Consider the following 11,110-nt stretch of genomic DNA (forward strand, 5'->3'; position numbering starts at 1 on the left):
TCACTTTGATGGAGAGGCGACAATTTAGTGGAGCCAAGCATGAGAGCCCACTAAATCATCTCAAGGTGTTCGAAAAATATTGCAATACTATCAAAGTGAACGGAGTTTCCAAAGAATTCATCCGCCTCAAGCTCTTTCCCTTTTCTCTCATTGAGTGTGCTTTGGAATGGCTAGACAATGAGGTTAAGCCGAATTCTCTAACGACATGGGACGAGGTTACAAAAGAATTTCTATCCCGCTTCTATCCACAAAAGAAAACGGCGAAGGCAAGAGCTTTGATTCAAGGTTTCAAACAAAAACCAAGTGAGAGCTTCTATGAAGCGTGGGAGAGATATAAAGAGTACCAAAGGGAGTGTCCTCACTACAGAATTCCAACCTATCAAATTATTCAAAATTTCTATGGAGGCCTAAGTCCCCAAGGCAAGTCATGCCTTGATAGGGGAGCCGAAGGTCCCATCATGAATAGGACGGAAGAAGAAGTGGTAGACATCATTGAGGATGTTGTGAGGTACTATAGAGATTGGCAAGATGGTGAGAGAGATTTAAATAGCAAGAGTAGGCTCTTCGGTGTACTCGGTTGATCATCTAAATGCAATCAACAATCTTTCCTCAAAAATGACGAACTTGGGGAAGGAAGTGGTTGCAATCAAGGAAAAATTGGAGAGTTCTTCAATTCTTCCCAAGCTACAATTCTTCCCTCCCAATTTAAGGGGAGAGGGACTCCTTCTAACTCTCATCCCCCTCTTTCTTCTACTAACATGCTTAGTGGTTATTTGTTTTGTGATGTGTGTGGTTCATATGATCATGATGCTTGTAATTGCACTCATGCTTTTCCGAATGGTAATAATGATTTTGATAACAATGAGAGTGAACATGTGAACTATGTGTCTAATAACAATAATAATGTGAAAAGGTTTGATAATCAAAGAGGTCAATGGAATAGGAATTGCCAAAACCAAGGTAATTTTGACAACTATAACTAAGGTGGTGGTTATAGGAACCAAGGGAACCAAGGTTCTTGAGGTAACTATAACAATCAAGGTTATAGTATCCAAAATCAAAACCAAAATTATGGTAATCAAAACCATGGTTATGGAAATCATAATCAGGTAGTGGTAACCATAATCAAGGTTATAGTCAAAATCGAAATAGGGGTAATTGGAACAATCAAGGTAGAGGCAATTTTCAAAACAATGCTCAAAGAGGCCCTTTACCCGGATTTGCTCTAAAGACTCAAGGTGATAATTCCTATTCACAATCCTCTTACTCTAGGACTAATTTGGAGGAAATCATTGAAAATCAAACAAATTTGTTGAACACTTACATGGCTGTAAGTGACAAGAAATTCAATGAGATGATGACTCATAATAAGATGCTTGAATACCAAATTTCTCAACTTGCCAATGCTTTGAAAGACCATGCTAGTCCTTCTTATTTACCTTTCTGAGGCTTAGATCCTAAGAGACCCGTGAATGCTATTGTTACAAGGAGTAGTAAGGTTCATGAGGAAAGTTTTCCTAGGAAGAAGTTAACTAAGGAGGTCCCCAAGGAAGTCTTAGTAGAGGATGAGAGAGATGGTGCTTCTTTGAGTGATGTTGTGATTAAGACTCCTAGAGAGGTGAGAGTAGAGAAAGAAATTGTGAAACCCAAGCTTCCATATCAACAAAAATTCATGAGACATAAGGCTGATGAACAATTTGGAGGATTTATTGACATGCTAAAGCAACTTCACCTTTCTCTACCATTTACCGAAGTTGTTACCAAAATGCCCAACTATGAAAAATTCCTCAAAGACATTTTAAGTGGTAAGAGTACTTGTGATGTTGTGGAGACGATCAACTTGATCGAGAATTGTAGTGCAATTTATAATGAACAAGATGCCACCCAAGTTGAAAGATCCTGGAAACTTCTCTATCCCTTGTGCCATTAACAAGATGCAAATTAATAATGCCTTATGCGACTTAGGAGCTAGTGTTAGCCTAATGCAATATTCGGTTTATCAAAGACTTGAGTTAGGGGAACTTTTTCCTTCCAAAATTACCTTGCAATTAGCCGATAGGCCAATCAAATTTCCTAAGGGTAAGGTGGAGGGTGATCCTTTGAGAGTAGGGAAGTTTGTGATTCTGGTGTATTTTGTGGTTCTTGAAATGGATGAAGATGCTACCATTCCTATTATTCTTGGTAGATCTTTTCTTGCTACCTTTGGTGCCCTAGGAGATGAGGTCAATGAATTTGACTTGAATGAAAGCATGAAGTATCCATATTCTTCTTTAGAAAATTGCATGTTAATTGATTCTCTTGATCTTGTTGTATCTTCCATGCATGAGCACTTGCTCACTTATAATGATCCTCTTGAGAATGTCTTGTCAAATAAGGATAAGATAGGTGCTCCTATTAAGGAAATGGCAATGTATGAGGATTTGCTAAATGGAAGCATCGAGGAAGTGGATGAGCATGTGTGCATGAATATTTCAAGCCAAGAAGCTTTGCAAGCTGCCACTTCAAAGGAAGGTAAAGGTGTACCTATGGTTGAGCTCAAACCTCTTCCATCACTCCTAAGCATCAAGGGATCAAGATGGAGCGGTCCCAATTTGGCCAATAGTGTTTTTCAAATGGTTTTGTAAAAGTCTCAATGAAAGATTCTTCTTCTCCGTTCAAGGTCAATGACCATCGTCTCAAGAAGTTTTTTTTATGGTGCTTTCGTTGGCTTTGTTCACTCATTGTTTCTCCGACAACCACCTTAATTAGTGGAGGATGTCGAGCTCTGACCTTAAACAAGCGCTACCCGGGAGGCAACCCGGTTTTCTAACCTTTTTCTTTTGATTTTACAATTTTCTATATTTCATCCTTTGAGAACTTTTGTTATTTCTCTTTATTTCTGTTTGTTCTCTTGATCCTAGGTACCATGAGATTGAATCGGAAAAATTTTCCAACAATTTTGGTGTTACTTCAAGATTTCATGAGGTTTGGTTAAGCTTAGAGGAAGGAGTTCGTTTGGGTTATATGTTATCGTGTTTGCATTTCCATCTGTTTTTATTCATGTTCAAATATATTTTGGATTGTTTCTTATGAAATTTTTTAGTACATGATCATGACACTTGATAGGGATGGTGAGAATGCAAACACAAAAGCATAATTAAGGGTGTTTTCTTTAGCCTTTTGCTTAATTCTTGCCGAATTTCAAACAAATTTGATCACCCTATGGTGCACACATATACCTTACCCGCGCGCACGCACCATAGGGGTCGAAGATTTTGGCGTAATTTTTAACATTTGGTAATGAATTTTAGAGCACTCCCGAGTTGCATGTGGTGCGCACGCACCACAGGGACTACCCGCGGGCGCGTGTTGGCTGTCGCGGGCGGGTTGTTTTATGTTATTTGTTGCTGTGCTTCGCCGTTTCCCCCCTTGATTTTGTAGTTCATTCCTGGTCACGTATGCTTCTGGTATTGATCTCTATGTCCTTTGGTTTTATGATGATGATGTTATGCTTCTGTTGATTTCTCTGCCCGACTATTGGTTTTGTTGTTTGTTTCGCTGATCGTTGTCTGTTGTGTTTCTCTGTATCTCTGTTATGATGATTCCTGATGATTATTGTCCGATATCTTGTTTCCTTTTATTGTTTCAGTCTGATGATTCTGCTTCCTATACTTATTGGATTATATTCCTGTTGCTATTACCACTTGCTTTTTCTTTATTTTCCTGCATTTTATTTTCTCTTTTCTTCTTTTATTTTGTATTGAAGTTACTAACAATTTTATTTGTATATAGTTCTTTATTTCTCACCTTACTCTATTGCTTATGCTTTGGATTTCGACGCTCGTAAAGGTGCTCTTTCGCCTTGTTTGATGTAGCATAGCTTTGGCGCCCGGTGAGATCTTTCTATTTCTCTTCTTTCACTTTTCTTGGATGCTTAGATTAGAATTACATTTAGGATGAGTTGAATCGTTCGAGGTTGTTTTCCTTGTAACACCTAGCGTGTTTGGGGTCATTGGCGTTGTGGCCGAATGACTGCATGTTTAACGATTAGGTATTACTTGTGATTGCTTTCATACTTGTGCTTTTCTCTCTTTATTTTTATTTTTAGTTCTTTTCTTTCTTTCAAAATAAAAAAAAAACATTTTTGAGGCTATACTTTTCTTTTTGCTTGTTTAGCTCTTATCTTTGGACATTCTACAATTAGGAATTTTGCCATTGAATGTATGCTTTCCTATGCTTTATCGGTGTGCATGATTTGAGAGTATTTGCGATTGACTCTAGCACAGGGTATGCTAACGTAGCGGTTTAGACCTTTTGGGGCCTTGAAGACGGATTCTTTTGGTTTGTGGTAAGACGGAGTTGCTTCCTTTGGTGGATTTGACACCTTTAGTAAGTTTTTGCTACAACCGTGTGAGGATTTTTCTTTTTCAAGCCTTCATCATGTTTTGATTGTGCGGCGTGGATCCTTGACCTTTGCATACCTTATCTTAAATCTTGACTCATAATTCTTAAACACGAGACCGAACCAACTAGGTAGGACAAAGGCAATTTTTCGGGGTGGTAATTTTTCATTTCTAGGATTTTTCTTTCTTTTTAGTTCATTGGATTTACATTTGCCTTCTTGCTAACCATTTGAGCCTTTCCCCTTGTTTTCAAGCCAAGTCTTTAAAATTTTGAGCCTTTTTTTTCTTTTTGTTCCATTCTTGGTTTTTGAGAAGCAAATGGTCATGTCTTTGGAATTTGTGGTTTATAAGGTTGGATATTGGTTCCATTTGTAAGCAAGCTTGTCTTTTGTATATATTGTGAATAATGGAAAGGACAGAAAAAAATGCAATATTGTAAAAGTTGTCCTAAGTTAAAGAGGCATGGACGATTGCTTTGAAAGAAATGAAAATTAAAAAAAAAAAGGAATGGAAATGAGAAATTTCAAAAATATTTTGATGTGATTCTTTTCCCTTTTCAAGCATTGAGGACAATGCTTCCTTTTAGCTTGGGGGAGAAGCGTTTACGGTTTTTGTACATAAGCTTGTGGATATAGCTTTGAATAAGCTTGGGGGTGTTAGTTTGTTTTTTGTTTGGTGACTACTTGATTGTGATTTTAAGAAAGGGCCCGTTCTTTGCTTCACTATTAGGGATACCACAAAATTTTTAAATTTTAGCCTACCCCTAACCTTTTGCCCTTAAGTTACAACCTTTGGGAAAGTCCTTTCAACGTAGTGATTAAGTCATATACCTAGGGAGGGCATTATGAGTTAAATCCTAAGGAAAAGGGATGCAATGTCAAGATGTCGAGAACCCTCAAATTTTACTCTTTTCCGGTTCCTTCGAGGAACCATAGAGACGCTTACTAAGGGAAGATCTGAAGCCATTGGGAGAACGTGGTTAGATTGGTTGGGATTAAAGTGGATTGCGCCTCATTAGTTCTCTACGCTTAGTATACCTTATCATTTCATATAGAAAAGTGTTCATTCATTTGCATTTCACTGTTTGTGAAGGTCCTTATCAAGAGCTATTTGTTTGAATTTTTATTTTAACTTCTTTTCTTTTAAATGATTTTGCCTCGTTTTATTCCAAAGAGTTGTGGGTTAAGCTTTTAGGAAACCCTTACGAGACCTTACTCGTCCTCATAGGCGACTTTGGGGTTTAAAGGGCTTGTTGTAGCTATAAACAACCGTGATTCCTACGTTAGTGAGTCTTAGTGTATATTCTTTCTCTCTCTTTTTCTTTTCTAAATAAGCTCTCCATAGTCCTTTTTAGCTTTTTTTTTTTGCTCAGGACGAGCAAAAGTCTAGCTTGGGGGAATTTGATGAGTGTCATTTATGGCCCTCATAGGGTAGTATTTTAAGATGTTTTCACCCTATTTTTCATGGTGTTCTTTTATCATTTTGGTCTTTTCTCCTTTAGTTTCTCTATTTCTTCTTTCTTCGTGTTTTACTTTCCTTTATGTGGTTTTCTTTGTGTTTCCCTTTTATATGGCTCTTTTTCTCTTATATTTTCTCTCTTTGGTTACTTTTGTAGGTGCTTAAGGAGTTGGCTTTGCAAAGAGGTCAAGAAGAGAAGAAAGGGCTAAGCAAAGAAGAAGCAAGCTCTCTAGAGATCGCTTGGAGAGAACATGGAGAGGGTGCTCAACATTTGCCAAATGGTGTGGGCGCGGGTCCTAAGGGCCGCGGGCGCGGATAAAGTGCAGCAAATTGAGGATTTTTTGCAGGAACTCTCCACGCCTTGGCCGCAGTCTAGCCGCAGGCGCGGAGATTCTGGAGAGACCGCTTCCTTTGGAGAGACCGCGACCCCCTGTTTACACTTGGGAACAGGGCATCTGCCGCGGCCTTCGCCGCGAGTGCGGAGGTCTTTGACGCAGGCGCGTGGGTCTTTGTTGCGGGCGCGAGCTACAATACCCGCGGGCGTGGGTCTTACCCAGATTGCCCGCGGAGTTAGTTATGGGTTCCGTACACTATTCTCCGCGCCCGCGGGATATTCTAGGAGAGGGCGTGGCCGATCAATTTTTCTTCGTTGTCTATAAATACTCTTGTAATTCCTTTTAAAGGCTAACTTTTAGATAAAATTTATTTGCTTAGTTTTTAGAGAAACATTAGAGAGAGGTTAGAGAGAAATTAGAGATTGGAATTCTTGGATTTTTATTTGTATTACAACATTGCTTCAATCAAGTTTGTATTTCTTCTTCATATATATGAAAGTTTGTGAGATTTCTTTCCTTTGAATTTACTTCAATTGCAATTTTCTTTAATGCTTGAATGTTTGATTTGAATTTTGATTTAGGTTTGAGAATTTGTTAATTGATTGATTTTCCTTTTGATTTAGCTTAAAATGAATATGTTTGTGATTGAATTTGTTTTGTCTTTCAATTTCACCATGATTAGCGAGTAGATTAGTTGGTAAGGATAAGGGGAAGCATGCTTGACTGATGATTTTTTCTAGTTGATGATCATTGATTGATTGAATTGTTACAATTAAATTGGTTGACATAGTTGTGCATGTGATTAATTAGACTAGGCGTGATCAACCTATAAGATTAATCTAGATTGCATTGTAAATTTCAATGACATGAACCCTTGATTTGAAAATTGCTTTAATTGATTGAACTTGATTGTGATTCTCCTTGTTAGCCATTCATAGTGAACCCTAGCTTGGCTTATAGGAGAAAGCCTTTGGATTCCTTTGATTGCAACTATTTTTTGTGCCTTGTAATGTTTGAATAATTGAGTGATCTATCAATTAGCATAATCATTGAGCTTGCATGTGGAACCTATATCCCTAGTGTTTAGCATATTATTGAATTCCTTGGTTTGTCTATCTTCTTGATATTTTAGTTACCAACCTCAACCATTGATGTTCTTTTATTTAGCTTGACAATAGACTATAGCATAGTTCCTACTCATTCCTTTGGGTTCGACCCTTGACTTACCGCATACTTGTATAAGGTTTGTTAAGTGTTTATAAATTTAGTTTGACCAAGGGAGGATTAGATAACGATCTAGTTTTCCTCTTGTCAGTATCATGCCTAGAATCTTGCTAATAGTATTATGCATGCTTTAACATGTTTATTTTAATTATGATTGTTATTATTATGTTGCTTGATAGTATATTGATTGTTATTGTTATTGGTTTTTTTTTGGTAAATATGAAAAATTTTATTACCAAAAGGAAAAGTTACAACTTACAAGAGCTAAGTATAACAAACACCAAACCCCACAAGACCTGAAAAACAGGCCAACCAACCACCAAACAGTTCAAGCTCAATCTCCTGCCACCTTCTAGGAATGTTCAAGAGAAAGAGACAAGAACAGCCTGAGCTCAAGCTTCCAGCCACCTTCTAGGAAGGCTTCTGAAAACCAGGCCCAGGAACACAAAAGCAAACACAGAGCAGGACAAACCTGCATACAAGAAACACCAACCCTGCAAAATGTATAATAGAAAACCCCCACCAAGACTCAGCTGCAAAAGCAACAGGACTAAACAAAAAGAGGTAATACAGCAACTTAGAGAATACAACCAAGCTAAGCACCAGAAAAGACAAAACAATTTTGCAATTTGCTGACTAAAAAAAAACAGCAGTAGTAGCAGATCAGAAACAACAGCAGCAGACCAGAAAAACCAACTGCCACCCAAAACAAGCTGCAGCAAGCCTGAAACCAGAACAGCAAAACAGCAACAGCAAACCAGAAATCAGCAGCAGCGCCTGACAAACACAGAGCAACCACCTAAAAACAAGCTGCCACCAAGAAACCAGGCTGCAGCATACAGAAACAGCTGCAACAGACTTCAAAAACCAGAACAGCAACAGCCACCTGAATCAGCAACTGGAGAAACAACAACAGCCTGCCAGAACAGCAACTGCAGAAACAACAACCAGCTGCTACAGGCTTCTGAAATCAGAACAGCAACAACCAACTTGTTGATCAGAAAAGAAGGCAACAGTATCCAGCAAAAACAACAGCAAAACATAACAGCAGTAGCAGCAGACTAGGCTACTGCAGACTTCAAAACAGCACCAGCAGCCTGAAATCATAACAAAACACCAGCAAACCTGCAGCTTCCTGTTACCAACTAAGCAGAAAATTACAAAATCATGTATTTGCTTCCTGCCGGGATTCTACAAGCTGAATGAAAGATAATATCCTTAACTAGGACATCAACAGGCTTGCAACAACCAATAAACAAAATTGCATTCCTCTGTATCCAAATACCATAGACTATTTCAGTGAAGGCAACTTCGATCACTTTGTTTTTCATTCTGGAACTTCTGCAGATTTTCTTCAACCATTCAATCTCATCATCTAATTGCTGAACAGGCTTGGAAACATGTAAAATACTTAACACCTTGTTCCAAACCTGTCTAGAGTACTCACAATCAAAGAATAAGTGTTGAACACTTTCATTGCTATTCAAGCAAAAGAAACACCTTGGATCACAAGAGATGTGCCATTGTAGCAACCTATCCTTAGTGACAAGCCTATCCCACAAAGCTAGCCACAAGATAAACAGACTTTTAGGAGTTGCCAAGTTATGACAAATGACCCTCTTCCAAGGAACCTTAGGGACTTGAGGCCTAATAGCAGCATAAAGCTTCTTGATTTTCATCTTATTGCCCTGTATGAAACCATCCCATCCCCCTTGATCACTCACAATATCTCTAAAACTCAGAATTTTCTTCAAAAACCAAGAGCATTTAGCAGGGGTAGGAGTGGTCAAACAATATTTATGCTTGAAATAATAGATATGGACCCACTTAACCCAAAGATTATCAACCTTGTGAGAAATATCCCAAAGATTATAAACTTCACTTTTATCAAGATTAGAAGAAAGCCCTGAAGCACCAGAAAATTTCAAGAAAGCTTGGAAGAGAAGCTTAACAGAAATACTATTAGCTCTAGAAAACATCAACAGATCATCAGCAAACATCATATGAGTTAGGTTTAACTTTTCACATCTAGGATGAAAGTTAAAATCAGAAGTTAACCTAAGCTCATCAAGGCATCTGGAAAGGTATTCCATACCAATAGCAAAAAGAAAGGGAGACATAGGATCACCTTGTCTTAAACCTTTCTTAGCTTCAAAGGGAGGGGCAGGTGTAGGCGTCGTTCGAAGTGCGCCTACGTTAAAAGCATGTTGTGAATATGCTTGGCACTCATAGGAAGTGGGAATTGACATTACGATTAGGGACAAATAAAGTAGGGAGCCGCCATCAAGTTTTTAAGGAACTTGTAAACCGTTCACGGATCATAAAAGGCAACCACGATAAAGGGAAAACGATAGACAACAACGATTGACCCATGAAGGTTATACCCCATTCATAATCCATGAGATTACTAACTCCATATGGTTCGGAACCACGAAAGGAGGATCGGGGATGATGGTACGAAGTGAGTCATGGAGTCACATTCGCCCGTATTGGCCTCTGCTCGATTCTTATAGTGAAAAATGATTCCTGTGATCTCAAAGGCATACAAACAAAATATTCAATTTTCTCCAATCTTATTATTAAGCTAAATTGGTTTAATATTAATGCAACACGTAATTCTAAAATATTTGTGACCACTTGATTAAACAATAAGATTAAAAAGGATCCTACACCGGTTGTCCAAATTATCTTATAAGGCGTGATTTTCAATTACATATTCCCTTTAAACATGCAATATGTTGATCATAATAAATAATAGAATATACATTAATATTGGAAGCAATTTAACAATAATTCCAACAATATAAAAGCGTTAGAAAAATAATAGAAATAAAAGGAACATAATTCTTACTTTGATTCTATTTGTTTGCAACTACAAAATAATAAACGAGTTAGTAACTTCAAGGAAATAATAATAAAACAACAATTAAATTAAATTAAATAAAGTAGAGTTGATTTGGGGCCAAACCCTCAAACATTTCTGCCTTTCACGCCTTGGCTTAAGGATAGAACCACGAGTAAAGTATGGACTCCTTGGAGTACTTGAAGAAGGAATTTTGAAATAAGAAGGGGTAGGCTAGTGTTTTAGGCTAAAGCATAGAAGAGAGAAAAACCTAGAGAATTAATTGATTCCCCGTACATCAGAAATGAGGGGGTATTTATATTTAGTCGTAGCACCCCCTTCTTCTTCTATTTCTACTCCTAGGATAGTTAGTAATCAAGTCCCTGAGGACATTTCCCTTTTTTATGTAATAATTTAAAATTTCAATAATACATCTTCTTCTGCTTACTCCTCGTGTTTCTCTTTAACCCAAGATGACGAGCATTGCCGAACTAACAAGGAAAATGACAAAGAAATTATTAAAGCAATGGAAACACTCGAAAAGAAAACACCGATAATTGAGGAAACTGAGACGGTTGATATCTCAAATGATTCAACCATTAAAAGAGAATTTAAAATCGGATTAACACTAAATGAACAAAAAAGAACCGATTTAATTAATCTACTTAAAGAATTTATCGATGTATTTGCTTGGTCATATGAAGATATGGCAGGCATTAACAGAGAAATAGCTCAACACACTATATAAGTAATTCCAGGAATGAAACCTATAAAACAAAAGTTGTATCGAATGAAACCCGACGAATCTCTTAAAATAAAAGAAGAAGTTCAAAAACAAATAACTGCAGGTTTTATCAGGGTATCTAAAT

The 11,110-nt window shown here is 37.6% G+C and overlaps 1 non-coding gene across 1 annotated transcript; it reads right to left on the bottom strand.

Moving 5' to 3' along the window:
- Positions 1 to 264: 264 nt before the first annotated feature.
- LOC145561059 (small nucleolar RNA R71) lies at positions 265 to 370 on the bottom strand. The gene has a single exon (XR_014093643.1). It is a non-coding gene; the product is annotated as a small nucleolar RNA R71 (small nucleolar RNA).
- Between the last annotated feature and the right edge of the window lie 10,740 nt (positions 371 to 11,110).

Source organism: Chenopodium album, chromosome 9, assembly GCF_948465745.1.
Source record: "Chenopodium album chromosome 9, dcCheAlbu1.1, whole genome shotgun sequence".
Classification (NCBI taxonomy): domain Eukaryota; kingdom Viridiplantae; phylum Streptophyta; class Magnoliopsida; order Caryophyllales; family Amaranthaceae; genus Chenopodium; species Chenopodium album.